General features: G+C 54.4%; 2 long non-coding RNA genes and 5 other non-coding genes across 9 annotated transcripts; 3 read left to right on the forward strand and 4 right to left on the reverse strand.

Moving 5' to 3' along the window:
• Window positions 1-4,997: 4,997 nt before the first annotated feature.
• Window positions 4,998-10,621, reverse strand: LOC133056113 (uncharacterized). Of its 2 annotated transcripts, none has more exons than XR_009692733.1 (3): window positions 10,502-10,621; window positions 5,633-5,912; window positions 4,998-5,338 (listed from the first exon to the last, which is right to left on the reverse strand). It is a non-coding gene; the product is annotated as an uncharacterized LOC133056113 (long non-coding RNA). The 2 variants fall into 2 exon arrangements; XR_009692732.1 differs by lacking the exon at window positions 10,502-10,621 and adding an exon at window positions 6,293-7,226.
• On the forward strand, window positions 8,355-8,545 carry LOC133058225 (U2 spliceosomal RNA). Its single transcript, XR_009693325.1, has one exon. It is a non-coding gene; the product is annotated as a U2 spliceosomal RNA (small nuclear RNA).
• Window positions 10,271-10,461, reverse strand: LOC133058226 (U2 spliceosomal RNA). The gene has a single exon (XR_009693326.1). It is a non-coding gene; the product is annotated as a U2 spliceosomal RNA (small nuclear RNA).
• A 4,194-nt stretch (window positions 10,622-14,815) lies between the features above and the next one.
• Window positions 14,816-14,951, reverse strand: LOC133058176 (small nucleolar RNA SNORA51). Its single transcript, XR_009693284.1, has one exon. It is a non-coding gene; the product is annotated as a small nucleolar RNA SNORA51 (small nucleolar RNA).
• A 2,895-nt stretch (window positions 14,952-17,846) lies between these two features.
• On the forward strand, window positions 17,847-23,470 carry LOC133056114 (uncharacterized). Of its 2 annotated transcripts, none has more exons than XR_009692735.1 (3): window positions 17,847-17,966; window positions 22,556-22,835; window positions 23,130-23,470. It is a non-coding gene; the product is annotated as an uncharacterized LOC133056114 (long non-coding RNA). The 2 variants fall into 2 exon arrangements; XR_009692734.1 differs by lacking the exon at window positions 17,847-17,966 and adding an exon at window positions 21,242-22,175.
• On the forward strand, window positions 18,007-18,197 carry LOC133058227 (U2 spliceosomal RNA). Its single transcript, XR_009693327.1, has one exon. It is a non-coding gene; the product is annotated as a U2 spliceosomal RNA (small nuclear RNA).
• LOC133058228 (U2 spliceosomal RNA) lies at window positions 19,923-20,113 on the reverse strand. Its single transcript, XR_009693328.1, has one exon. It is a non-coding gene; the product is annotated as a U2 spliceosomal RNA (small nuclear RNA).
• Window positions 23,471-24,444: the final 974 nt, after the last annotated feature.

Here is a 24,444-nt window from a genome sequence, read left to right on the forward strand (position 1 = left end):
CCGAGAACAAAACTGGCACCCCCAAATGGTAGACTTGTTCCTTTCCTGGTTTTTCTCCTCGGGAGATTTCTCTTTTGTGTTTTTCACTTGGACTTCAGTGGAGTCTGTGCAGCTTTTTCCCTGTCTTAGTTTTGTTTTCTTTTAAGCTGATTTTGATTCTTTCAGTTTGATCCAGTTGCTTAGTCCTGCTTTTCCCTGTCCATTTCCTGTGGTGACCCAAGGAGGGAAATGCAGGTAAGACCTAGGAGGGTCTTTTTGGAATGCAGGAACAGAAAGCAAGACCCTTATCGTCCTTTCCTTCCCCCATGCTGTAACCGTTAATGGATTTCAGGTCCTCGTGAGCAGTGTAACCTGTCTCCCCTCCTACGCCATAGGGAGAAGATATTTGCCTTAGTCTTCCCTCCAACCCACTATATGTGCCTCATCCAATCAGAAATGACCCCCAAGACCCCTATCCCACTCCGTGTACCCTGGGTATAAATGTGGACAAAGGACCCATGTTCAACGTCGGCTCTCTCTTGAGCTGGCCCGCTGTTCCAACAGTGTCTCCCATTTTAATAAACTTTATTTCCCTCTTGTTCTGTCTCATGTCTGGAAATTCTTTTCCAACCTGTGCGCCCGGACCATGACATTTCCCTGTTCGTCACTAACTCCCAGAGCTTGCTCAGACTCATACGGGTGATGCCGTCCGACTGTCTCTCTCATCTTCTATCCTCCCTCTCTCCTCCTGCCTTTGGTCTTTCCCAGCATCAGGTCTTTTCTAAGGAGTCAATCTTTTGATTCTTTAACCTTTAGGTTTTGTTTGGAAGATCCCCCCACACCAGCCCCGTGCTGTTGTTGTCTTTATCTGCGGACTGGTTTCTGGAGCGGTCTTTTCTATTGTGCCAGAGGATTGAGTCGTTCCTGTCTGAACTTTTGGTCTTCTCCTGTGTGCTTTGTACAGAAGGCGCTGTGCTAAACTCGCAGCCAACAGAGATTTTGGAAGCCCCGACACTCAGGTCTGAATCTATCAGGGTGAGTCTCATCAGGCTCCATCCTCCTCTCTCGTGCCTCGCCCCCATCTCTTCTGTCTCCCAAGCGCCTCCACATCTCCTGAAACTCGGTCATCTGCCAAATCTCCCACATATCTGCTGCCGTTTGTTTCTGGTACAGACTCTAATTAGTCCCAGAGAGGATGGCAGACTCATGCCTCAAAATATCCATCTTATTGGGGTCTAGAGGCCAGGTTCTTTCATGGAACCAGAGAGAGGGAAGCGGTGAGGAAGCAACGTACAAAAAAGGCCGAGGAGAGAGGGCGAGGCGGTGAGGAATAAACTAAAAGGGGCCATCAGTCCTGCAAAAACATCTCTTGGAATGGCCAGCCTTGCGGAGGGGATATGCAGATCTCATCTTTCTTGGAGTCGTGCACACAGGTGGGTAGGGTCAGATCAGCCCTCCTGGGAGCCGACCAAAGACACTTTAACAGACGGGCAGAGAGGCAGGGTTCTCTGGGGGCAGGCCATTGTGTATGATGATAGTAACAAAAGCAACAGAAACCCAAGCTTGAAGTCCAAGAAACAGATCCAACACGGAGTCAGAATTGGTTCTACCCTGGACGGTTTCCTAGATGTGCCTGGTTCACTCACTCGCCCTCCGCCCCTCACGTCGACCCCCAGCCGACGGTAAGTTGGACGGTGACCATCCTCTGGTAGAAATACCACCCAACATGGCCACGTAAGAGAATAGCTTGGACACCCCCTCCGATGTAGGCGATTGAAGTCACGTTCCTACAGGTAGCCCTAAGGCTGGCTGGGCCTGACCAAACAAATGACAGGCCAGTGACGTCCTACCCGCAAAGGTCTTTCCTCACAGGGGAGGAAAGTTTTCCCTTCTAGACCTACTGTGGGCGGGGGTGTGGGGTGGTGGTGGGGTGCTGTCCAGGGCTCTCGTCGCAGTCGTACTTGGGTCCTGGGCACCAGGCACCACCGTCCGGCCGTGGTGAGGCAGGAGGTACCTGCCGCTCCCCACCTCCACCCCGGGGTAAAGCAGTTGGATCAGATGTGTTCTCTATTGACCAAAAGGTCCAAGAGGAGAAGGGCAGGGCAATGAGGGCGAGCGGGCTGGGCCCCGCCCAGACCACACATCTCTCTTTCTGGAAGTCGGGACACCTCCCTGACCACACAGGTACAGAACGGCTCCTCGGAGGTCAAAGGGGAGTGATGCAAACGAACGCCAGGCTACCCACAGGCCTCTTGGGTAGAATCCACTTTGGCTAAGAGATGCATGCACACCTGTAGAAGGACCCTGAGATATATGCCAAATATGGCCTGTGAACCAGGCAGATCCAAATGATCGGCCAAAGGAAACCTGGAGAAATGCCTCACAAAAGCAATTCAAGGGACTTCCCTGGTGGTCCAGTGGTGAAGACTTTGCCTTCCAACACAGAGGGTGAGGGTTTCATCCCTGGTTCGGGGAGCTACGATTCCCACACGCCTTGTGGCCGAAAGATCTAAAAAGTAAACTGAAAAAGTAATTCAAGCCACCACAAGGGCGCGACTCAGGGACTCTCCCTCTGCGACTGCCCGCGTGCCTATCCACACATAGCGTACTCTTTTGCTCTCAATAAGTGCCCCACTTGTTTCACCACTTTCCGTCTCCGTGGGGATTCCTTTCCGCAGAGCCGAAGGGCCAGGGTCCTTGTCACTGACCACGGGTCTAGAGGCTAGGACCCGGTGCTTTCACCGCCGCGACCCAGCCCCAACCTCCGGCTGGGAACCCAAGCCCCTGCAGGCCTAGGTCTCCCGAGATCAATCGGACCAGACTCTCAGGCGGGGCCCAAGTCTCGCTGTACTTCCAAGCTCCACAGGCGTTTCCGAAACAGAAGGGAAGGGGGCAGGGCACAGCTTTTGAAAGAATGGCACAGCCCGAGGACACAACAAACACTCATTAGAATCACATGGGTCTGAGATGGGCTTCCCTGGTGGCTCAGATGGTTAAAGGAATCTGCCTGCAGTGCAGGAGACCGGGTTCGATGCCTGGGTCGGGATGATCCCCTGGAGAAGGGAATGGCTGCCCCCTCCAGTATTCTTGCCTCGAGAATCCCATGGACAGAGGAGCCTGGCGGGCTACAGTCCGTGGGGTCTAAGCTGGCAGAGAACTCAACTTCAAGCGGACCTTGATTCTCAAGCAGCAAGCTAAAGGACATACCCAGAGGTGCCATGAGAGTTCCAAGGCACTGTCAAAAGACCAAAAAGTGGGCAGTGGCCCAATTCCTGGAAACCTCCACCCCTTTCCCCTAATAGTTGGAATGATCCTCCCACTCACCGTCGGTGCCCAGTCGCTGGGTCAGCCCGACTCTTTGGGACCACGGGCTGCAGCTCGCCAGGCTTCCCTGTCCTTCACCATCTCCCAGAGCTGGCTCAGACTCACGTCCTTTGAGTCGAGGCCGCCACCCAACCATCTCATCCTCTGTGGTCCCCGTCTCCTTCCGCCTTCCATCTTTCCCAGCATCAGGGGCTTTTCCAGTGGGTCAGCTCTTCGCCTCAGGTGGCCAAAGCACTGGAGCTTCAGCTTCAGCCTCAGCCCTTCCAATGAATATTCAGGGTTGATTAGCCGAGCAGCTGATCAGCTCATTAGCCTAGGAGATTACCCGGCCCATGAAAGCTAACCACGCCACGTTTGGAGGCCGCCACACTCGCCCTCTGGGATGGCCCACACTCTGCCTACGGAGTGTGTTTCTCTCAGAATCAATCCACTTCTTACCTATCACTTTGTCTCTCACTGAATTCTTTCTGCGATAGGACGTGGAGAACCTGAGCTTCATCGGGTCTTGAAACCAGCCAGGTACGGTGGGCTCTGGCTGGGTCGGAGGCCCAGCCGCGTGGATTGGTGTCCCAGCCTGCGCTTGGCCGGGTTCGAGTCCCGGTCTGAGGTCAAGGGCTTCGCTCCCACTGCCCGGCGTGCATCCGGAAGCCCTGCTCAGACGCCCTCGTGTTCTGACACACGGACTTCTCCGAGACAGGGAAAGGGTCTGATGCACTCCTGCCGATGCCGGTCGAAATCGGCGTGGGACAGCGCCAGACCGGTTTTGGGTATAACCCGCCATAGGCACTCTGGTGGACAGTGGACGGGTGAGGAAACACCGAATTCGAGGGTTGTGTCACGGACGGGAGTCCGCCCAGTCCGGTGGGGAGGCCTGTGGATCCGTCCTGGAAAACGTTGAGCGCAAGCCCCATAGATTCCGGGTCGCATCTCCCCATCCCCCTACCCCCAAATTTGTCCTGCGTGCGGAGACCGATGACCGCCCCGCCCCCCCCCGCCCCCGCCGCCAGATTCCCCCCAGAGAGATTGACTGACAAGTCCCATGAGGAGGCTTCCCAGGGAGAGCGGGGTGGCTCTCCGCGGCAGACCAAGAGCCAGGAAAGGAGGCCAGGTCGGTGTTCCGATGGTGGTGAGCAGTGGAACACTTCCCTCCACATCAGTAAACGAGGACGCCACAGTCACCAGCGACTGCGGCCGTCACGGGAAGGTGAGCCGGTGAGCCCCGCGGGCGCTCAGGACTGAGAGAATACCTGCCGTCTAGCGGCCATCCCACCGCAGCCACTGCCTCCAGGTGAGCCCCGAGGAAGCCCAGAATGTGAAAACCACAGGACGGTGGCCCCAGAGAGCCGAGATGCGTGTCAAAGGAGTGATTTCCGTGAGCCCAGACTCGAGCATCTCCCCCAGGTATAGAAAAGCGCTAAGGTCCTTACACCCGGGATGCCTGGTTTTCTTCCATGTACAGAACAGGAGACACCCCTTGACGTTCAGACCGCCTGCCCTTTGTTTGTGGCAAACCTTGGGTGTCACCTGGCTCCTCCCCCCACCGCCCACCTCCTCCTGGCGGTTCTCTCAGGGTCGCTTCAGACGCTGACTGCGGGGCTTGAGGTCCTACATATTCCCGCCGAATAAAACACAAGTCTCGACTTTTAGGTTGTGGATTTTTTTTTTTTTTTTTTTTTTTTTTCTTTTTTCAAGTGGATAGTGCTGAGCAGAGGGGCGGCCGGCGTGAGGCTTTTCTCATCAGCTTGCCGGGGTCCGGCGTGAGAGGGGACGAGGGAAGGGCGAGGCTTAGCAGCTCTCGGGCAGAACCTCAAGGCAGAGTCAGACCCTCCGTCACACACCACCAGCTGCTTTCTCCTCGGTGAAGCTCGGGAGGAGAGCCGCCTGGACACGGGCACCGTACAGAGGGGTCACAGAAGCGCCTTGATCTGAGCTAGGAGGGCTCCGGCCTGGGTAAAGGTGGGGCACAGCAGGGCCGTGCTGGTTCCCCCCCAGAGAAGCTGAACCCAGCCGGCCCAGTCTGGGATACGGAAGGAGCCTGTGAGGGGAGAGACGTGGGGTTGGGGGATGAGGAGTGTAAGAGAGAGCCCACTCGCAGCAGGCGTTCCCCGGAGCAGCCGTGAGGCCCAGCTCACACCCTCGCAGCGTCTCGGCGGGTCGGCGGGGTGCAGGCCACGGCCCTCCTTCGCCCAGCGCGCCCCCTGGCTTTGCACCTCTGCGTTCCGGCCGACGCTCGTGCCAAGCGCCTCCCGGAGGCTCTTGCCCCCAGGTTCCCCCCTTCTGTCAACGTGACCGGCCCGCGCACCGCCAGCGCCCCCAGCGAAACTCTAACCTGTCCTGGAGGCCGTCTCCCGGGTCAGGAAGGCCTTCCTGACTGGGCTGGCTTCCTGTCTGTCCTTCGCACCTGGTCACTCATTGGGTGTGTCCGGGTAGGGATCCCGAGCCACCCGGGAGAGGCCTGGAGCCCTGAGGAGGTCCCACCAGGTGGGAGCCGCACCGAGTCGTCCACCCTCTCAGCAGGTCCCTCAAGAGCTTCCCAGGTGGCGCGGTGGCAAGGAATCCGCCTGCCAGGGCGGGAGACGCAGGTTCGATCCCTGGGTCGGGAGGATCCCCTGGAGTAGGAAATGGCAACACGCTCCAGTTACTCGCCTGGAAAAGTCCATGGACAGAGGAGCCCGGCAGGCTACCGTCCACGGGGGTCGCAACGAGTCGGACGGGACCGAGCGACTGAGCGCACACAGGGTCCCCTCCTCATCACGCCCGGGGTCCTGGCCATTCGGCTCCCGGGCGGGACAAGTCCGGGCAACAGGAGCGGTGTCTGGCCCTGGGACCCAGCACAGGCCCTGGTGGGTCGAGTCTCGGGTGGTTAGTGACCGTTTGTTTGTCAGAACCGGGGGTGAAGGCGGGCAGCCCGGACCCCAGCTCCGACACTCACAGCTGTGTCCTGTCAGGCAAACCCACGTCCCAGGGGTAAAGGCAGGAGCCTTCTCACTCGGACTCCTGGTCGGGCAGAGGGCCGGTCCCCTCCACATTGCCCGTCGCTGCCGGAGCCGGCATCCGTTCTCCGGAGAAGGGTCATTCGTGTAAGGGATTCCTACTTGGCCTTGAAGGGTCACCTCTCAGCGTCGGGCTCTGTCTGACTGGGTGTACCACCCACCGTCTGCACGGACGGGAGAGGTCAACCCGGGGCCTCGGCGTATCAAAGGTAGTTAGGTCCGTGAGTTCTGCTACAGTTTAAAGGCACGTCCAGGCCTATGACTCCAAAATGCACATGGGATGCCGTTGAGGCTTACAGGCGGCATCTCAAACAGGTGGTATGAAGGGGAAATTTGCTCATTCACACCGTGCTCCAGAGGAAGGTGGGGCAGTGGTCAAGAATCCGCCTGCAGATGCGGGAGACGCAAGAGGCGCGGGTTCCATTCGTGCGTGGGGAAGATGCCCTGGAGGAGGAACAGGAAATGGCAACCCGCTCCAGGATTCTTGCCTGGAAAATTCCATGGACAGAGGAGCTTGGCGGGCCTACAGTCCCATGGGGTCGCCAAGAGTCGGGCGCGACTGACCACCACCACCCAACCCCGGGAAAGCACCTCCCGGCTGGACGATGTAGATGTTGAGGGAGAAGAAGACGACGACCTAGAGGAAGATTTAGGAAATTATTTCATAAGCCCTTTCGGCTCAAAATGGAAACGATATCTTCTTTAAATGGATAAATAGGACGATATAAAAACGGAACCTTTAAACAATGCAATCGTCATCACCTTAAGCAAAGCCCAACTGAAAAGCCAGCAGGAATAGGGAAGAGGGTCGAACACCACCGACAGGGAGGCTATTAATAGCTCACAGAGAGAAAATGTAAAGGCTTCTCTGGAACAGGAGGGGACCCTCAACTTTATTTACCCACGAGAGAAAACCGCACATCCGAGCCAGGCTGGAGCACCGTTTGCACCTAAGAGATCCACCCCTCGCGCTCCCCCCCCCCCCCCTCGCCCCGCCACCGAAAAAGCAGTCCCAAGTCTGAGGCCACGCGGGGTTGTTGGCGAGGCTGGGGGACGAGGCGCTGCCGGAGAACGCCTGCCCTGCTCTCCCAGTCACCGTCCCCGATCTCCCGAGCTTCAAGGCTCCGTTGCGGCGAGGGTGGCCGGGACCGCCACGGCCCCGCACCGCCTTGAGGGCACAAGGGGCACCCGAGCGGCCTCCGCAGGGCGCGGTGCCCCGGGGCCGGACGCGCTTCGCAGACCCTTCAGTCCGTGCACCCGGATCGGAGCAAATTCCGCGGGAGCGCATCACGCAGTGAGAAACGGAGCTGCCAAGTGTTCGCGACGGGCAGGGTTCCATTCCAACAACTGTCCCCCAGGACATCCCTTCTCAGGACGAGTCCCCCCCCCCCCCCCACCCCGCCGCCCCAGGGGGGCCGAACTGTCGGGCAGAAGACCGGCGGGAGAACACGGACGCGAGCAGAGCGGCCCGGAGCAAGGAGGGGCGAGGGGGTGTGGTGCTGGCCGTTAGAGCCGCGGACACCGTGACGGGTGTCGGGCACTAGCTCAGCGTGTAGGAGGCAACGGTTGCGAGTGCAGCGCGAGCCGGGGAACGAGCGACAAAAGCGAGCTCTTGATTTCCGGGGCTCGATCCGTGAGAGCTGCTTCCGTGTCAGCGCTTCCCTCGCCGTCTCCGGCAGCCGCCCCTGGGTGGGGTCTGCGGCAGGAAGCGCACGGGGCCAGGAGGCCGGGAGGCGGGCTCCCGGTCTGGTGTGGGCTCGGGGAGCGAGGAGGCGGTCCGGAGGGTGGAGTCCGCCCGCGGTAGCCGCGCCCCCTCGGGCGGCAGAAGGCGGGGCATGCAGATTAGAAATGGCTCTTCGGCGCGGGAATGACGGAACAGTTAAGGACATAGAACTTGTCCTAACAAAGGTAGAGGACAAAAAAGTCTGCCCAGGAGTCCGATGACAGCACTGTCGACGACGCAAAAGGAATCAGACAAGGAGTGTGGTTGAGGGTGCTCACCGTGGGTTGAATGGGGATGGAGCGAGGGCGGCTGCGGCCAGGCGGAGGTAACGGGTTATCGCTTCTCGGCCTTTTGGCTAAGATCAAGTGTAGTATCTGTTCTTATCAGTTTAATATCTGATACGTCCTCTATCCGAGGACAATATATTAAATGGATTTTTGGAGCTGGGAGTTGGAATAGGAGCTTGCTCCGTCCACTCCACGCATCGACCTGGTATTGCAGTACTTCCAGGAACGGTGCACCCCCTCGGGGGAAAAACAACGCTGGTACAACAAAAACAGACGTGTTTAGGATAAGGCTTGTAAAACCTGCAGTTGTCGAGACAAGAAGTGATCAGACTCCCGTAGGTCTTTCTCCCCTCGGTTCTTGCTTCCCAGCGCTTGCGGAGAATCTGATCTCGTCGCGTTCTTTCCTGGTGTAGTTGAAGCAAGCATGCTGTGTTCTTGGCGGGTATAGTGACCCAGGCATTTCTTTTTTTTTTTTAATTTCCGTTAGTTCTTCTTGCCTCAGGGAGGGGAGATTTCTCGCTGGGAGGCCTCTTCCTACCGACAGAGTTTGCTTCGTTTTAGAGGTATGGGTTTCCATTTTTAGCCGCAGAAGCTTTCTCCGCCCCCCCGCCCCTCTTTTTTTTTTTCTTTTTTTGCTTAAAGGCGCCCGCGTTCGGTAACTTGTTCTTACTACGTGTAGCTTTGAAAGGGGCCGCAGTTTAGTGACACTCCATTGAGACGTTTGGAGGAGGGGGAGGGAACAAAAGGTTCAGCTAGCTGAGGCCCTGAGCCGGGAGACCCTCCAGCGGGCCTCAGGGGCACAAAAGTGATCTAAGTGCAAGCACGGGCATGCTGAAGCAACTCAAAAGGATTTACACGTAATGCCCGAAAGCAAGCACTGAGTAGTTGGTAGACATTTAGTGAGGGAGAGAGCATTTCCTTCTCCCACTGCTGCTCAGATGGCGGAAGCTAGTCGAATTCGTCAGTATGAAAAGGAATACACGGAAGGTATTAGCGAATGAGGGGAAAATGAAAGCACTACACCAAGTGCTGACCTGGAGCAAGGATTCCAAGGAGGAGGCTTAAATGCTAGTGTGATTACGTGAAATGTTCGTGTTCCTGAGAGAACTGTTGTAGCAGGAAATAATGAAGACGTTCCATTTTCAAGGCCAACCGGTCTTGACCTTATACAGTCAACTCCCTTCAAAACCTCTGGCTCTAAAAATACCACCTCGTGTGCTTTCGCTAAGTGATAGACGGCTAGATTTTCTGGATTTAGAAAAACTCCAACCCCTCAAAATGAGGAAATCTGTGCAGCTGACAGGCTAAAAAGGAGCGCGCTCGCTCTTCACTAAAATGGAGCAGCCGGTCAGAACTGACTCCAGGTATGAGTCCTGGGCGGCGGCGGCCATCCTCTCCTGGCTTCTTTCAACGTGAGCCTTCCAAGGCTCCCCGAGCGTTGGAAGCTGTGAACGACGCACCCCGCACGCGATTCCATTTGGCTGCGGCTAGGGAGGACTCTGATGACCCCAGTTGGCCCGAGGATCAAGCATCCAGGCCACTTCACCCGGCGCCAGTATCAGCGCTTGCTTCAGTCTCGCAGAAAAGCTTTCTCCAAAACGACTCAACCGGGTAACTTACAGCCGAGCCGTTGAAAGAAACCAAGGAGTAAAAAGAGAAAACAAAGGGAGAGAAAACCTCCCCCTGGTTGTCCAGTAGCTAGTCATTATGCGCCGTGCCCGAGTCCCACACACATACCAGGCCCCCAAAGTCGGTGCCCTACAACGACTCGGCGCCCAGTGGCTGCCTGCTGCTGTCACAAACACCACTAACTAACTACAATGAAAACTGTGGCAATCTGAACAGCATCCATTAAAAATACCTCCATGGCAGCAGCAGCTTTCGCCAGCTGCCACTGTCGAACCCGCCCAACCCGCCTCGCGAACAGCCAGTCTAGTTTTGGTAAGACACAGATTATTCCCCGAAGGGGGTGCACCGTTCCTGGAAGTACTGCAATACCAGGTCGATGCGTGGAGTGGACGGAGCAAGCTCCTATTCCAACTCCCAGCTCCAAAAATCCATTTAATATATTGTCCTCGGATAGAGGACGTATCAGATATTAAACTGATAAGAACAGATACTACACTTGATCTTAGCCAAAAGGCCGAGAAGCGATACCGCTGCCTTCGCCTTGGCCGCTACCACCCTCCCCTCACCTCCATTAAGCTCACGGTGAGCAAAGTCAGCCTCAAACGAAGGCCCGCCCTCTCCCCTAGACTGCACGGTGTCCTAGTGCCACAACTTCTAAGACGTCCATCGTTCGTCGGATGGTTTCGCTTGTTGGGCGCCTTTAGGCTTTCTGTTCTCCCACGGCACCCCCGCACCAGCAGACAGCCGAGAAATTTGCATGCCCCGCCCACACGCACGCCTTCTTCCTGCTCCCCGTGTGCGCCGTCTCGCGGTGGAACCGAAACAAGCGCGTGGCCCAACGCTCCCGGAAACGCCCAGACCGAGAAAGACGCAAACCGTTCCAACCGGGTTTTTCTTTCCGGCATTTCTTTTTCTTCTTAAGATTTTTTTCCCGAACACATAGCTACGTACCCACCCACCACTCATCATCTTACTGTTATTTATTGTGTACACAGACACAGATGAGTCGGCTATGTTGAAGTTCTCTTTTTACTTTCTAGATTTTAATTCGTCGTGACTTACTATGGCTTTCTTTCCATGGTCTCTTTTCTTTTTCTTTTTGGCTACCCGGGCTCTTCTACGGGTCATGTGGGAACTCAGTTCCTCCAGTACCGATAGAACCCGCGGCCTAGCTTACATTGGGAGCGCAGGGTCTTAACCACTGTACTGCCAGAGAAGTCCCTGCAGTCACTCTTTTCCGTTTCCCTCAGACTCTCTCGGTATTTTTATTTGGCATTGCTGGACAGGGGGCCAAGATATTCGCGACACAATTTGGCTGCTCTTCCGCCAGCTGCTCGCCAAGAAGGCTTCCACGTAGGCCTCCTTGGCTTGATGGGAAGCTCCGGGAGAGAGAGTGGGAGGATTTCTCCCAGTCCAGATTGCTGCGGACTCCTTGCCATAAGGCCGTGCCCCATCACAGCTGACCTGCCTTCTTGGCCGCTCAACTGCAAGCCTGCTCTGATCCCATGGACTGTAGTCCCAGCATGCTCATCTGTGCGTGGTATTCTCGCTGCAAGAATACTGCATTCCTTTCTCCAGGGTTCTTCCTGACCCAGGGATCAAACCTGCCTTACAGGCAGATTCTCCTGCATTGTAGGCAGGTTGATTACTGTCTGACCCACTAGGGAACCCCCAAACTATATAATCATAATATAATTATCTGGCTCCAGGGGAGTGATCACACCATCGTGGTCATCTAGGTCATGATCTTTTTTGAATAGTTCTTTTGTGTATTCTTGCCACCCCCTCCCCCCCCCTTTTTTTTCAGTTCTACCACTTTGTTGCTACCAACCCATCTCCCTCCACCCTCGTGCACACATGCTCAATTATGTAATCCCATGGCCTTCAGCCCGCCAGACTCCTCTGTCCATGGACTTTTCCAGGCAAGAATACTGGAGTGGGTTGCCATTTCCTTCTCCACTGCCACCCCTTCTTATATCTTCTGCTTTTGTTAGGTCCATACCATTTCTATTCTTTATTTTGCCCATCTTTGCAGGAAATGTTTCCTTTGTGTCTGTAACTTTTTTGAAGAGGTCTCTAGTCTTTCCCATTTGATTGTTTTCCTCTATTTTTTTTGCACTTATCACTGAGGAAAATTTTCTTATCTCTCCTTGCTATTCTTTGGAAATATGAATTCAAATGGGTATATTTTTCCTTTTCTCCTTTGCCCTTAGTTTCTCTTCTTTTCTCAGCTATTTGTAAGGCCTCCTCAGACAACCACTTTGCCTTTTTGCATTTCTTTTTCTTGGGGATGGTCTTGATCCCTGCCTCCTGTACAATGTCATGAAGGTCCATCCATAGTTCCTCAGGCACTCTATCAGGTCTGAATCCTTGAATCTATTTGTCACTTCCACTGTATAATCATAAGGAATTTGATTTAGGTCATACCTGAATGGTCTAGTGGTTTTCCCTACTTTCTTCAATTTAAGTCTGAATTTGGCAATAAGGAATTCATGGTCTGAGCCACAGGCAGCTGCCAGTCTTGTTTTTGCTGACTGTATAGAGCTTCTCCATCTTTGGCTGCAAAGAATATAATCAATCTGATTTCGGTATTGACCATCTGGTGATGTCCATGTGTAGAGTCTTCTCTTGTGTTGTTGGAAGAGGGTGTTTGCTATGACCAGTGTGTTCTCTTGGCAAAACTCTATTAGCCATGCCCTGCTTCATTCTGTACTCCAAGGCCAAATTTGCCAGGTATTTCTTGACTTCATACATTTGCATTCCAGTCCCCTATAATGAAAAGGACATCTTATTTGGGTGTTAGTTCTAGAAGGTCTTGTAGGTCTTCAGGGTACTGTTCAACTTCAGCTTCTTCAGCATTACCGGTTGGGGCATAGACAGACTTGGATTAGTGTGATATTGAATGCTTTGCTTTGGAAAGGAACAGAGATCATTCTGTCATTTTTGGGATTGCACCCAAGTACTGCATTTCGGACTCTTTTTTTGACTATGAGGCGATTCTTGCCCACAGTAGTAGATATAATGGTCATCTGAATTAAATTTGCCCATTCCAGTCCATTTTAGTTCACTGATTCCTAAAATGTCGAAGTTCACTCTTGCCATCTCCTATTTGACTACTTCTAATTTACCTTGATTCATGGACCTAACATTCCAGGTTTCTGGATACTGCTCTTTTCAGCATCGGACTTTACCTCCCTCACCAGTCACATCCACAACTGGGCGTTGTTTTCGCTTTGGCTCCATCCCTTTATTCTTTCTGGAGTTATTTTGAAGAAGGAATTCATAGGGCCAGGACTCCATCTCAGGCCTATCTGTGAGGATTATGCTCTGCTGACTCTCCAGTGGACTCTGAACTCTCTGCTTAGTGCCTGTGGGAACGACAATGGAAGGATAAGACCCCCTCCGGACAGGGGAATCTTGAAGATCACATCCAGGTTACTCATCGCCTAAGAGGAAACATACCGTAATCACCCCTGTCTCCAGACAGGTCATAAACTTTTTCCGTATCTATCAGGATGTAATCACAGGCTTATCAATTATTAACTGGTTGGAACATGACCACAAGCTTATTGATTATTAACTGTTTGGAATGTAACTGCGGACTTATTGATTATTGACTGTTTGGACACATAATACGTGAATGATGGGGTTATTGTAGTTGTATTTACCCTTCCTTTGTTTATGTAAGTCTCAAGGGAATTGGGGTGGTGGGTTTGGACACGTACACATGGGGTATAAAAGATTTTCACAAATGCTGGTCGGCGTCCTTGGTTAAGAGGAGACTCTGCCTTGGGCCCGCCGGTGTAATAAACTGCACTCCACTATCTGCATTGTCCTTCTGAGTGAGTTTGCTTCCCGGAATGCGTGGCTATAACAATTTCTCCACTCTTCTCAAGTAGCATATTGGGCACCTATGGACCTGGGGAGTTCATCTTTCAGAGTCATATTTTTTTGCCTTTTCATAGTGTTCATTAGGTTCTCAAGGCAAAAATATTGAAGTGGCTTGCCATTCCCTTCTCCAGTGGACCATGTTTTGTCAGAACTCTCCACCATAACCCCGTGGCCCTACACTGCATGGCTCACAGTTTTGTTGTAGCCACGCGTTCCGGGAAACAAACTACTCAGAAGGACAATGCAGATGGTGGAGTGCAGTTTATTACACCAGCAGGCCCAAGGAAGAGTCTCCTCTTAGCCAAGGACCCCGACTGACTTTGTGAAAACCTTATATACCTTAAGTGTACTGCTCAAGCCCACATCCCAAAATTCCTTAAACCTAGCCTGCAGAGTGTTAAAGGGAGATACAGTCACGTTATAGCCATGATTCATAATCAGAAGGGTCAGCTGGTTATACATTGTAGCCTACACCAATCAGTGCCATAAAGATTACAAAGGTGATACTACATGGGGGATTATTACATTCTTTTTGGCGATGGGAAATCTTGATAGGGAATCTGGTGTTTATCAGTCCAGGAGGCCAGTTCAGGCATAGGTATGTTATCCCCATGGCTAACAGGCACATAGTCCAAAGCTCACCAAAAGTGTAGGATGGAGTTTCCTTCTTTTTCAAAATGGAGTCAGCTCGGCCTGTTCCTTTCCTCCCTCAGTTTCATTGAGTTAGACAGGCTGTGGTCCATGTGATCAGTTTGCATACTTTTCTGTGATTGTGGTCTTCATTCTGTCTGCCCTCTGATGGATAAGGATAAGAGGCTTATGGAAGCTTCATGAGGGGAGAGACTGACTGTTGGGGGAACTGGGTCTTGTTCTGATGGGCATGGCCATGCTCAGTAAATCTTTAATCCAAATAAGCAATTAATCCAATCCAAAGTATTTAATCCAATTAAACTAATTTTCCAAAAATTATTATTATTATTATTATTTTTCCATGTCTCCCCATTCACAATACAGACCAGGTAAAGGGCCTGCCTGGGCTGAGGTGTATATGGGGTGGATTTACTCTGCCTCCTCTTTCTATACAGTCAGTGTAAGAACACAGCCTGCGGTAAGCATCGGGAGGCCCGAAAATTATTATTAACATATTTACTTTTGGTTGCACTGGATCCTCTTTTCTGCGCACAGGCTTTCTCTAGTTGCTGCCAGTTGGGGACTACTCTTCTCTGTGCGCAGGCTCTAAACCCATTGCCTTCAGTAGCTGTAGCACAAATGTTAGGGGAAGCACACTGATTGAAACCGCCCACCCTGGCCAGGCACCATAGTAACCATTTGCATGAGTTGTTTTATGACAGGAGATCCTGATAAGGAATACGGAACTAATAACCCACCACCAGCCGGAAGAGTTTGGGAAAGGTCGAGAGGAGACACTGCCTGTCCGTCCACTTCCCAGAATCCCTCTTGCTAGCATCCATCTTGGCTGAGCCATGCGTGCACCACCAGGAAAGACTGAATTAGAATTGTCACGCGAGTGTATGTTCCTCGGCTCTTTGTCTCATCACAACAAAAATTTGGAGTGACGGACATTAAAGCCCCTTGGCGGGTCACAGCTCTCGGAGAACAGACTGTGTTATAGCTCTCAGGTCTCGAACAGACCGTGTTATAGCTCTTAAATAAACCAGTGTTACAGCTCAGTGTTACAGCTGTATTTATGTAGATAATAGTGTGAGGCGAGCAGAAGTAACGCAGCTTAGATTAGGAGTAGGCCTTCCTACTTGGTAAGATTATCAGGCCACCTGGATACAAACAATTAGCTTTCGCTTAACACTGACCGCTGTTTGCCAATTAGGACCAATTAGCTTTCACTTAATACTGACCTCTTTGCAAATTAGGAAATTAGGAACGGGGCGGAAACCCCCAGGAAAGTCCCGCCCGCGTGAAAGTTTTGACCAATGAAATTGCTTTGCAAACTTGTAACCAATCCGCTTAAACCAACTACCAACGGCGTGTGCTCACCCTATAAATTTGTGTAACAGCTTGGGCTCGGGGCTCTCTGACCTGCACCACTGCGTTGGATGCGGCAGAGGGCCCTGGCTCGAGTCTGTAATAAACTTCCCCTTTTTGCCAGTTGCATTGTCTTGGAGGCCTTCTCTCTTCCTGCTCGGGGATTCGGACATTGGGCAGAACAAATAGCAGGAAAATCCATCTATGAGGGCACCCGCGGGGGGAGAGGGAGGGAGCAAAAAAAGGGGAAGAAGAGGGCTTTGGCTCCTCTTTTATATGTTTCTCTGTCCCTGGGCCTGCCTTATGTAAATTGGGCTTAGGCTGGAGCGTTGTTTGTTTTACCTGAGGTTCTCAATCTGGTCCTCCGACCTTCCTTTGTTCTATTTTTGTGGGCTTTCCCTTCCAGGTCATTTAGCCACCGCCATTTTGGACTCTTTTTCCCTATTCTAACTACCTAACAGAATGATTGGCCAAAGACCACCCGGAAACTAATCCCATCACCATAAAACCCAAGACTGCAAGCCACGCGGCAGAGCAGTTCTCCTGGGTTCCCTTACCCTCCTGCTGTCCACCCAGGTGCCCTTCCCAATAAAATCTCTTGCTTTGTCAGCACAAGTATCTCCTCGGACAATTCATTTCCGAGTGTTAGACAAGAGCCCAGTTTTGGGCCCTGGAAGGGGTCCCCCTTCCTGCAACACAAAGACTCAGTAGTTGCTGCTGGAGGGCACTAGAGCACGGTAATTTATAACTTAAATACTGTGCTCTACATCAAGCTTTTTGCTAGGCATGGTTATGTTCTCTCAGGGTCAGAATTTTGAGAAGTTAGCTTTGTCTAATTGTCCATGGCAAGGAGAATCCCAAAATTGGAAGGAAGCTCGTTACTTTCAGGGTAAAAGTGATAGAAATAAAAAAAAGGGGGGGGGGTGGCAAGAATACACAAAAGAACTATTCAAAAAAGATCATGACCTAGATGACCACGATGGTGTGATCACTCCCCTGGAGCCAGATAATTATATTATGATTATATAGTTTGGGGGTTCCCTAGTGGGTCAGACAGTAATCAACCTGCCTACAATGCAGGAGAATCTGCCTGTAAGGCAGGTTTGATCCCTGGGTCAGGAAGAACCCTGGAGAAAGGAATGCAGTATTCTTGCAGCGAGAATACCACGCACAGATGAGCATGCTGGGACTACAGTCCATGGGATCAGAGCAGGCTTGCAGTTGAGCGGCCAAGAAGGCAGGTCAGCTGTGATGGGGCACGGCCTTATGGCAAGGAGTCCGCAGCAATCTGGACTGGGAGAAATCCTCCCACTCTCTCTCCCGGAGCTTCCCATCAAGCCAAGGAGGCCTACGTGGAAGCCTTCTTGGCGAGCAGCTGGCGGAAGAGCAGCCAAATTGTGTCGCGAATATCTTGGCCCCCTGTCCAGCAATGCCAAATAAAAATACCGAGAGAGTCTGAGGGAAACGGAAAAGAGTGACTGCAGGGACTTCTCTGGCAGTACAGTGGTTAAGACCCTGCGCTCCCAATGTAAGCTAGGCCGCGGGTTCTATCGGTACTGGAGGAACTGAGTTCCCACATGACCCGTAGAAGAGCCCGGGTAGCCAAAAAGAAAAAGAAAAGAGACCATGGAAAGAAAGCCATAGTAAGTCACGACGAATTAAAATCTAGAAAGTAAAAAGAGAACTTCAACATAGCCGACTCATCTGTGTCTGTGTACACAATAAATAACAGTAAGATGATGAGTGGTGGGTGGGTACGTAGCTATGTGTTCGGGAAAAAAATCTTAAGAAGAAAAAGAAATGCCGGAAAGAAAAACCCGGTTGGAACGGTTTGCGTCTTTCTCGGTCTGGGCGTTTCCGGGAGCGTTGGGCCACGCGCTTGTTTCGGTTCCACCGCGAGACGGCGCACACGGGGAGCAGGAAGAAGGCGTGCGTGTGGGCGGGGCATGCAAATTTCTCGGCTGTCTGCTGGTGCGGGGGTGCCGTGGGAGAACAGAAAGCCTAAAGGCGCCCAACAAGCGAAACCATCCGACGAACGATGGACGTCTTAGAAGTTGTGGCACTAGGACACCGTGCAGTCTAGGGGAGAGGGCGGGCCTTCGTTTGAGGCTGACTTTGCTCACCGTGAGCTTAATGGAGGTGAGGGGAGGGTGGTAGCGGCCAAGGCGAAGGCAGCGGTATCGCTTCTCGGCCTTTTGGCTAAGATCAAGTGTAGTATCTGTTCTTATCAGTTTAATATCTGATACGTCCTCTATCCGAGGACAATATATTAAATGGATTTTTGGAGCTGGGAGTTGGAATAGGAGCTTGCTCCGTCCACTCCACGCATCGACCTGGTATTGCAGTACTTCCAGGAACGGTGCACCCCCTTCGGGGAATAATCTGTGTCTTACCAAAACTAGACTGGCTGTTCGCGAGGCGGGTTGGGCGGGTTCGACAGTGGCAGCTGGCGAAAGCTGCTGCTGCCATGGAGGTATTTTTAATGGATGCTGTTCAGATTGCCACAGTTTTCATTGTAGTTAGTTAGTGGTGTTTGTGACAGCAGCAGGCAGCCACTGGGCGCCGAGTCGTTGTAGGGCACCGACTTTGGGGGCCTGGTATGTGTGTGGGACTCGGGCACGGCGCATAATGACTAGCTACTGGACAACCAGGGGGAGGTTTTCTCTCCCTTTGTTTTCTCTTTTTACTCCTTGGTTTCTTTCAACGGCTCGGCTGTAAGTTACCCGGTTGAGTCGTTTTGGAGAAAGCTTTTCTGCGAGACTGAAGCAAGCGCTGATACTGGCGCCGGGTGAAGTGGCCTGGATGCTTGATCCTCGGGCCAACTGGGGTCATCAGAGTCCTCCCTAGCCGCAGCCAAATGGAATCGCGTGCGGGGTGCGTCGTTCACAGCTTCCAACGCTCGGGGAGCCTTGGAAGGCTCACGTTGAAAGAAGCCAGGAGAGGATGGCCGCCGCCGCCCAGGACTCATACCTGGAGTCAGTTCTGACCGGCTGCTCCATTTTAGTGAAGAGCGAGCGCGCTCCTTTTTAGCCTGTCAGCTGCACAGATTTCCTCATTTTGAGGGGTTGGAGTTTTTCTAAATCCAGAAAATCTAGCCGTCTATCACTTAGCGAAAGCACACGAGGTGGTATTTTTAGAGCCAGAGGTTTTGAAGGGAGTTGACTGTATAAGGTCAAGACCGGTTGGCCTTGAAAATGGAACGTCTTCATTATTTCCTGCTACAACAGTTCTCTCAGGAACACGAACATTTCACGTAATCACACTAGCATTTAAGCCTCCTCCTTGGAATCCTTGCTCCAGGTCAGCACTTGGTGTAGTGCTTTCATTTTCCCCTCATTCGCTAATACCTTCCGTGTATTCCTTTTCATACTGACGAATTCGACTAGCTTCCGCCATCTGAGCAGCAGTGGGAGAAGGAAATGCTCTCTCCCTCACTAAATGTCTACCAACTACTCAGTGCTTGCTTTCGGGCATTACGTGTAAATCCTTTTGAGTTGCTTCAGCATGCCCGTGCTTGCACTTAGATCACTTTTGTGCCCCTGAGGCCCGCTGGAGGGTCTCCCGGCTCAGGGCCTCAGCTAGCTGAACCTTTTGTTCCCTCCCCCTCCTCCAAACGTCTCAATGGAGTGTCACTAAACTGCGGCCCCTTTCAAAGCTACACGTAGTAAGAACAAGTTACCGAACGCGGGCGCCTTTAAGCAAAAAAAGAAAAAAAAAAAGAGGGGCGGGGGGGCGGAGAAAGCTTCTGCGGCTAAAAATGGAAACCCATACCTCTAAAACGAAGCAAACTCTGTCGGTAGGAAGAGGCCTCCCAGCGAGAAATCTCCCCTCCCTGAGGCAAGAAGAACTAACGGAAATTAAAAAAAAAAAAGAAATGCCTGGGTCACTATACCCGCCAAGAACACAGCATGCTTGCTTCAACTACACCAGGAAAGAACGCGACGAGATCAGATTCTCCGCAAGCGCTGGGAAGCAAGAACCGAGGGGAGAAAGACCTACGGGAGTCTGATCACTTCTTGTCTCGACAACTGCAGGTTTTACAAGCCTTATCCTAAACACGTCTGTTTTTGTTGTACCAGCGTTGTTTTTCCCCCGAGGGGGTGCACCGTTCCTGGAAGTACTGCAATACCAGGTCGATGCGTGGAGTGGACGGAGCAAGCTCCTATTCCAACTCCCAGCTCCAAAAATCCATTTAATATATTGTCCTCGGATAGAGGACGTATCAGATATTAAACTGATAAGAACAGATACTACACTTGATCTTAGCCAAAAGGCCGAGAAGCGATAACCCGTTACCTCCGCCTGGCCGCAGCCGCCCTCGCTCCATCCCCATTCAACCCACGGTGAGCACCCTCAACCACACTCCTTGTCTGATTCCTTTTGCGTCGTCGACAGTGCTGTCATCGGACTCCTGGGCAGACTTTTTTGTCCTCTACCTTTGTTAGGACAAGTTCTATGTCCTTAACTGTTCCGTCATTCCCGCGCCGAAGAGCCATTTCTAATCTGCATGCCCCGCCTTCTGCCGCCCGAGGGGGCGCGGCTACCGCGGGCGGACTCCACCCTCCGGACCGCCTCCTCGCTCCCCGAGCCCACACCAGACCGGGAGCCCGCCTCCCGGCCTCCTGGCCCCGTGCGCTTCCTGCCGCAGACCCCACCCAGGGGCGGCTGCCGGAGACGGCGAGGGAAGCGCTGACACGGAAGCAGCTCTCACGGATCGAGCCCCGGAAATCAAGAGCTCGCTTTTGTCGCTCGTTCCCCGGCTCGCGCTGCACTCGCAACCGTTGCCTCCTACACGCTGAGCTAGTGCCCGACACCCGTCACGGTGTCCGCGGCTCTAACGGCCAGCACCACACCCCCTCGCCCCTCCTTGCTCCGGGCCGCTCTGCTCGCGTCCGTGTTCTCCCGCCGGTCTTCTGCCCGACAGTTCGGCCCCCCTGGGGCGGCGGGGTGGGGGGGGGGGGGGGACTCGTCCTGAGAAGGGATGTCCTGGGGGACAGTTGTTGGAATGGAACCCTGCCCGTCGCGAACACTTGGCAGCTCCGTTTCTCACTGCGTGATGCGCTCCCGCGGAATTTGCTCCGATCCGGGTGCACGGACTGAAGGGTCTGCGAAGCGCGTCCGGCCCCGGGGCACCGCGCCCTGCGGAGGCCGCTCGGGTGCCCCTTGTGCCCTCAAGGCGGTGCGGGGCCGTGGCGGTCCCGGCCACCCTCGCCGCAACGGAGCCTTGAAGCTCGGGAGATCGGGGACGGTGACTGGGAGAGCAGGGCAGGCGTTCTCCGGCAGCGCCTCGTCCCCCAGCCTCGCCAACAACCCCGCGTGGCCTCAGACTTGGGACTGCTTTTTCGGTGGCGGGGCGAGGGGGGGGGGGGGGAGCGCGAGGGGTGGATCTCTTAGGTGCAAACGGTGCTCCAGCCTGGCTCGGATGTGCGGTTTTCTCTCGTGGGTAAATAAAGTTGAGGGTCCCCTCCTGTTCCAGAGAAGCCTTTACATTTTCTCTCTGTGAGCTATTAATAGCCTCCCTGTCGGTGGTGTTCGACCCTCTTCCCTATTCCTGCTGGCTTTTCAGTTGGGCTTTGCTTAAGGTGATGACGATTGCATTGTTTAAAGGTTCCGTTTTTATATCGTCCTATTTATCCATTTAAAGAAGATATCGTTTCCATTTTGAGCCGAAAGGGCTTATGAAATAATTTCCTAAATCTTCCTCTAGGTCGTCGTCTTCTTCTCCCTCAACATCTACATCGTCCAGCCGGGAGGTGCTTTCCCGGGGTTGGGTGGTGGTGGTCAGTCGCGCCCGACTCTTGGCGACCCCATGGGACTGTAGGCCCGCCAAGCTCCTCTGTCCATGGAATTTTCCAGGCAAGAATCCTGGAGCGGGTTGCCATTTCCTGTTCCTCCTCCAGGGCATCTTCCCCACGCACGAATGGAACCCGCGCCTCTTGCGTCTCCCGCATCTGCAGGCGGATTCTTGACCACTGCCCCACCTTCCTCTGGAGCACGGTGTGAATGAGCAAATTTCCCCTTCATACCACCTGTTTGAGATGCCGCCTGTAAGCCTCAACGGCATCCCATGTGCATTTTGGAGTCATAGGCCTGGACGTGCCTTTAAACTGTAGCAGAACTCACGGACCTAACTACCTTTGATACGCCGAGGCCCCGGGTTGACCTCTCCCGTCCGTGCAGACGGTGGGTGGTACACCCAGTCAGACAGAGCCCGACGCTGAGAGGTGACCCTTCAAGGCCAAGTAGGAATCCCTTACACGAATGACCCTTCTCCGGAGAACGGATGCCGGCTCCGGCAGCGACGGGCAATGTGGAGGGGACCGGCCCTCTGCCCGACCAGGAGTCCGAGTGAGAAGGCTCCTGCCTTTACCCCTGGGACGTGGGTTTGCCTGACAGGACACAGCTGTGAGTGTCGGAGCTGGGGTCCGGGCTGCCCGCCTTCACCCCCGGTTCTGACAAACAAACGGTCACTAACCACCCGAGACTCGACCCACCAGGGCCTGTGCTGGGTCCCAGGGCCAGACACCGCTCCTGTTGCCCGGACTTGTCCCGCCCGGGAGCCGAATGGCCAGGACCCCGGGCGTGATGAGGAGGGGACCCTGTGTGCGCTCAGTCGCTCGGTCCCGTCCGACTCGTTGCGACCCCCGTGGACGGTAGCCTGCCGGGCTCCTCTGTCCATGGACTTTTCCAGGCGAGTAACTGGAGCGTGTTGCCATTTCCTACTCCAGGGGATCCTCCCGACCCAGGGATCGAACCTGCGTCTCCCGCCCTGGCAGGCGGATTCCTTGCCACCGCGCCACCTGGGAAGCTCTTGAGGGACCTGCTGAGAGGGTGGACGACTCGGTGCGGCTCCCACCTGGTGGGACCTCCTCAGGGCTCCAGGCCTCTCCCGGGTGGCTCGGGATCCCTACCCGGACACACCCAATGAGTGACCAGGTGCGAAGGACAGACAGGAAGCCAGCCCAGTCAGGAAGGCCTTCCTGACCCGGGAGACGGCCTCCAGGACAGGTTAGAGTTTCGCTGGGGGCGCTGGCGGTGCGCGGGCCGGTCACGTTGACAGAAGGGGGGAACCTGGGGGCAAGAGCCTCCGGGAGGCGCTTGGCACGAGCGTCGGCCGGAACGCAGAGGTGCAAAGCCAGGGGGCGCGCTGGGCGAAGGAGGGCCGTGGCCTGCACCCCGCCGACCCGCCGAGACGCTGCGAGGGTGTGAGCTGGGCCTCACGGCTGCTCCGGGGAACGCCTGCTGCGAGTGGGCTCTCTCTTACACTCCTCATCCCCCAACCCCACGTCTCTCCCCTCACAGGCTCCTTCCGTATCCCAGACTGGGCCGGCTGGGTTCAGCTTCTCTGGGGGGGAACCAGCACGGCCCTGCTGTGCCCCACCTTTACCCAGGCCGGAGCCCTCCTAGCTCAGATCAAGGCGCTTCTGTGACCCCTCTGTACGGTGCCCGTGTCCAGGCGGCTCTCCTCCCGAGCTTCACCGAGGAGAAAGCAGCTGGTGGTGTGTGACGGAGGGTCTGACTCTGCCTTGAGGTTCTGCCCGAGAGCTGCTAAGCCTCGCCCTTCCCTCGTCCCCTCTCACGCCGGACCCCGGCAAGCTGATGAGAAAAGCCTCACGCCGGCCGCCCCTCTGCTCAGCACTATCCACTTGAAAAAAGAAAAAAAAAAAAAAAAAAAAAAAAATCCACAACCTAAAAGTCGAGACTTGTGTTTTATTCGGCGGGAATATGTAGGACCTCAAGCCCCGCAGTCAGCGTCTGAAGCGACCCTGAGAGAACCGCCAGGAGGAGGTGGGCGGTGGGGGGAGGAGCCAGGTGACACCCAAGGTTTGCCACAAACAAAGGGCAGGCGGTCTGAACGTCAAGGGGTGTCTCCTGTTCTGTACATGGAAGAAAACCAGGCATCCCGGGTGTAAGGACCTTAGCGCTTTTCTATACCTGGGGGAGATGCTCGAGTCTGGGCTCACGGAAATCACTCCTTTGACACGCATCTCGGCTCTCTGGGGCCACCGTCCTGTGGTTTTCACATTCTGGGCTTCCTCGGGGCTCACCTGGAGGCAGTGGCTGCGGTGGGATGGCCGCTAGACGGCAGGTATTCTCTCAGTCCTGAGCGCCCGCGGGGCTCACCGGCTCACCTTCCCGTGACGGCCGCAGTCGCTGGTGACTGTGGCGTCCTCGTTTACTGATGTGGAGGGAAGTGTTCCACTGCTCACCACCATCGGAACACCGACCTGGCCTCCTTTCCTGGCTCTTGGTCTGCCGCGGAGAGCCACCCCGCTCTCCCTGGGAAGCCTCCTCATGGGACTTGTCAGTCAATCTCTCTGGGGGGAATCTGGCGGCGGGGGCGGGGGGGGGCGGGGCGGTCATCGGTCTCCGCACGCAGGACAAATTTGGGGGTAGGGGGATGGGGAGATGCGACCCGGAATCTATGGGGCTTGCGCTCAACGTTTTCCAGGACGGATCCACAGGCCTCCCCACCGGACTGGGCGGACTCCCGTCCGTGACACAACCCTCGAATTCGGTGTTTCCTCACCCGTCCACTGTCCACCAGAGTGCCTATGGCGGGTTATACCCAAAACCGGTCTGGCGCTGTCCCACGCCGATTTCGACCGGCATCGGC

This window comes from Dama dama, chromosome 5 (genome assembly GCF_033118175.1).
Source record: "Dama dama isolate Ldn47 chromosome 5, ASM3311817v1, whole genome shotgun sequence".
Lineage (NCBI taxonomy): Eukaryota > Metazoa > Chordata > Mammalia > Artiodactyla > Cervidae > Dama > Dama dama.